General features: G+C 40.5%; 1 long non-coding RNA gene across 1 annotated transcript; it reads right to left on the reverse strand.

Annotated features, from left to right (window-relative positions):
* Positions 1 to 324: 324 nt before the first annotated feature.
* Positions 325 to 1,608, reverse strand: LOC105519733. Its single transcript, XR_001003020.1, has 2 exons — positions 1,518 to 1,608; positions 325 to 854 (listed from the first exon to the last, which is right to left on the reverse strand). It is a non-coding gene; the product is annotated as an uncharacterized LOC105519733 (long non-coding RNA).
* Positions 1,609 to 4,342: the final 2,734 nt, after the last annotated feature.

Consider the following 4,342-nt stretch of genomic DNA (forward strand, 5'->3'; position numbering starts at 1 on the left):
ATTACAAGTATGAGCCACCACACCAAGCCCCATATCATTCATTCACTTACTTCTTTCTACCTTAAAAATTTTCAGTTTTAGGTATTATTTATTTGTTCCAACATTATTATTTTATTCAACTAATATTTCTCAAACTGACCACGTAGTATGTGTAGCACACTATGTCAGCCACTACAGATAATATAGAGAAGCATTAACTATCAAAGAGCTTATAGTTAGGTTGGGAAAACAAGATGTACACTTGTGAATATTTAATTAGTATTCAGAAATAGCCAACAGCAATATCCAAGGATATTATAATGTAAGCAACAAAGAAGTATCCTGTATGGGTGTTGTAGCACTTTATAGGTATTAGCTATAGAAAAGGAGGATTTTGCTAATCTCTCCCTCCATCCCCCTACATATGGAACCTTCCAAAACCTGCGCATTTGCCCAATATTGTTCTTTCACAAAGTCAGGAAGATTCGGTGTTTATATTGCCATGTACAAGGCAAGTTACAGTTATGTCATGAACAAACTATAGCTACTTTTTCTTTACAACATATTGTTTCCCTTGGGACTCATCATTTTTTAAATTCTTCTTTGCTTGGTACTTTTTACAAATTTGACACACAAGTCTTTAAGAGGTATTCAGTTCATTTTATCATCCAGAAGCAGTCTTTCCTGAAGACTTGTCACATGGTCTAATCAGGACCTTCCCTAGCATACAGCTTTCATCCTGGGCTCTCTCTTTATCATCATCCAGGAGATTCCCTTTGCTTCTCATTGTTGGATTTCTTAAGTCCAGTATTCTATGTTTCCCTCTTTCTTGGTTTACTCCCTTGTTTGGATGAAGCACATCCTCTAGTAGCTTCCTGAGAAAGGATGCATGAGAAGTTTTCCAGTTACCTTATTGCTGCATAAAAAGCAGCCCAAACTTAGTAGTGTAAAACAGCAACATTCATTTATATTATTACATTTTGTGATTTGGGTGGTCAACTGGGATCGTCTGGGTGGTTTTCACTTGGGGTCTTTCATGCAAATACAGTCAGATGGTGAGAGGGACTAGAGTCATCTTCAAGGCTTCCTCAGTCACAGGGCTGGCACTTAGGCTGGAAAGACTCAAACAACTGAGGTTTCTCAAGCATCTCTCTCCATCTCTATGTGGTATCTCCACATGGTGTCTCCAGTAGGGCAACTTCAGGGTAGTTGAACTTCTCTTATGCCAGCTCAGGACTCCAAAGGCACATGTCTCAAGGGAGAGAGCCAGGCAGAAGCTGTATCTCCTTTTATGACCTAACCTTGGAAGTCACAAAGCATCACTCCCTCCCTACTCTATTAGTTGAATCAGTCACAAAGATTCATCCATGTCCAAGGGGAGAGAATATAGATTCCAGTCCTTTATGGGGAAGTGGTAAAATTCTAAGCAAATGTAAAATGGGAGCCATGGTGTAGCCATTTTTGAACAGTCTAATCTGTCTCAGGAAGTACATATTGGAGCCTTCTATGTATGAAATGCCATTGTTTTAGCTTTATACCTCATTGGTAGTGTGGCTGGGTATAGAATTCTGGTTTGGAGATCATTTTACTTCAAAAATATGGAGTATTGCTCCTATGTATTCTAATTCCAGTATTGCCATTGGGAAGCTTGAAGCATTCTTACTCCTAATTTCTTGTATAAGACCTCGTTTTTTTTTCCCCTCTAGTAGCTTTTAGAATCTTTTTCCATTGTGTTCTAAAATTTTATTACGATGTAAGTTTAGGTCAATTTTCAGTCATTATACTGGGCACTTAGTATGATTCTTACCCCCCTCCCCTTTTTCCAGAGACAAGGTCTTGCTTTGTCACATAGGCTGGAGTGCAGTGGTGTGATCCTAACTCATTACAGCCTCGCACTCCTGGGCTGAAAGTAGTCCTCCTACCTCAGCCTCCTGAGGACTACAGGAGCGTGCCACCACACCCAGCTAAGATTCCCACCCTTTTTTCTTGATTCTCTTTAAAACTTATTATTCAGATGTTGGACTTTCTGGACTGATTCTCTTCTTATCTGTTCCCTTCCTTCTATTTTGTATTTTCATTGTGTCTTAATCTTCTTTTTGAGAGATTTCTCTAATTTTATCTTTCCACCTTTTATTCAGTTTTTTATTTATGCTTTTATACTTTTTAATTTCAAGAGCCTTTTGGTATTGCTATAATTGTTCTCTGAGTGTTCCTTTTCCATAGTATTCTGCCAACAGCCACAGGTTTAAGCTTGAAAGCACATCTTTCCCCAGTCAAGCCTTAAGATGAGAATGAAGCCCCAATTGATACCTTGATTGCAGCCTCATGAGAGAGTCTGAAACCGCTGCACCTGGTTCCTGACTCACATAAACTGTGAAATAAATGTTGTTTAAAGCAGCCAAGGCTTCGGTAAATTGTTACCCAACGATAGATAAATAATACATTAAGTCTCCATGTTTCTTATCTTCTCTTCCTGAAAGAAAATAGCCAATTTTTCTCCTTTCTGGATCTCAAAAAGACTTATTCTCTGAGACAGGCATTAGAGCTGTTCACCAAATATTTCCAGTTCTCCATATACAGGCATGTGTAAGATGTAAGATGTAAGACCACCCCTGTGGTCTGCTGGGGTCATGTGACTAATTCTGACCAATGAGTTCTCAGTGGAAATGAAACGTGTCACTCCCAGGTTGAAGCATTTAATAACCAATACAAATCTCTCTAATGTTGCAGTGTCCAAGGCAGTAGCCACATGTGGCTTTCAAAATTAAACAACATTTAAAATCCTGTTGCTCAGTCCTACAAGCCATATTTTTAGTCCTCAAAAGCTACATGTATCTAGTAGCTACTTTATTAAACATTGGAGATAGGGAACATTTTTGGAAAGTTCTATTGAACTTTTGAAAGTGGTCCACAGCAGTGCTCTGGACCACTTTTTTCTTCTGCACAGGAACTGGCAGAGCTCCAGGTGGCAAATGCTCCTTAAGACTAGCTCCAGAGTGAGGACAACATGCAACATAAGTGACTCTTTAGCTTTTTCTTTTATTGTGGAAAAATATGCATCATGGCCGGGCACAGTGTCTCACGCCTGTTATCCCAGCACTTTGGGAGGCCAAGGTGGGCAGATAACCTGAGATCAGGAGTTCAAGACCAGCCTGGCCAACATGGTGAAACCCCGTCTCTACTAAAAATACAAAAAATGAGCTAGGAGTGGTGGCAGGCACCTGTAAGCCCAGTTACTGGGGAGGCTGAGGCAGGAGAATCACTTGAACCAGGGAGGCGGAGGTTGCAGTGAGCCAAGGTTGCTCCATTGTACTCCAGCCTGGGCAACAAAAGTGAAACTCTGTCTCAAAAAATATATATGCATAATAAAAAATTGATCATTTTAACCATATTTAAGGTGTACATTTCAGTGGTATTAAGTACATTCACATAGATGTGTAACCATCACCACGATTCGTCTCTAGAATATTTTCATCTTCCCAAACTGAAACTGTCCCCATTAAACACTAACTTCCCATCCCCTCTCCCCCAGCCCCTGGCAACCACTATTCTACTTACTGTCCCTATGAATGTGACCACTCTAGGGACCCCATATAAACAGAATCATACAGTATTTGTCTTCCTGTGAGTGGCTGATTTTTTTTTTTTTTTTTTTTCTTGCTCTGTCACCCAGGCTGGAGTGCAGTGGCCGGATCTCAGCTCACTGCAAGCTCCGCCTCCCAGGTTTACGCCATTCTCCTGCCTCAGCCTCCCTAGCTGGGACTACAGGCGCCCGCCACCTCGCCCGGCTAGTTTTTTTGTATTTTTTAGTAGAGACGGGGTTTCACCGTGTTAGCCAGGATGGTCTCGATCTCCTGACCTTGTGATCCGCCCGTCTCGACCTCCCAAAGTGCTGGGATTACAGGCTTGAGCCACCGCGCCCAGCCAAGTGGCTGATTTCACTTAGCATTATGTACTCAAGGTTCATTCATGTTGTAGCGTGTGTCATAATTTCATTCCTTTTTTAAGGCTGAATAATATTCCTTCATATGGATATACAACACTATGTTTATCCATTCACCTGTTGCCACACACTTACGTTGCTTCCACCTTTTGGTTATTGTGAATACTGCTGTTATGAAATGGATGTACAAAGGAACATCTGTTTGACTCCCTGTTTTCATTTAGTGTACACCCAGAAGTAAAACTGCTGGATTATACATTAACTTTATATTTGATTTTTTGAGGAATCACCATACCATTTTCCACAGCAGCTGCAGAGTCCTTAACTTTGAAAAATACATATTAAAATACTTACGGATGAAATCATACGATGTCTGAGATTTGCTTTAAGAGGGTTAAGCAGGGGTGTATGTTAAGGCAA

Source organism: Colobus angolensis, unplaced genomic scaffold, assembly GCF_000951035.1.
Source record: "Colobus angolensis palliatus isolate OR3802 unplaced genomic scaffold, Cang.pa_1.0 Scaffold36, whole genome shotgun sequence".
Taxonomy (NCBI): domain Eukaryota; kingdom Metazoa; phylum Chordata; class Mammalia; order Primates; family Cercopithecidae; genus Colobus; species Colobus angolensis.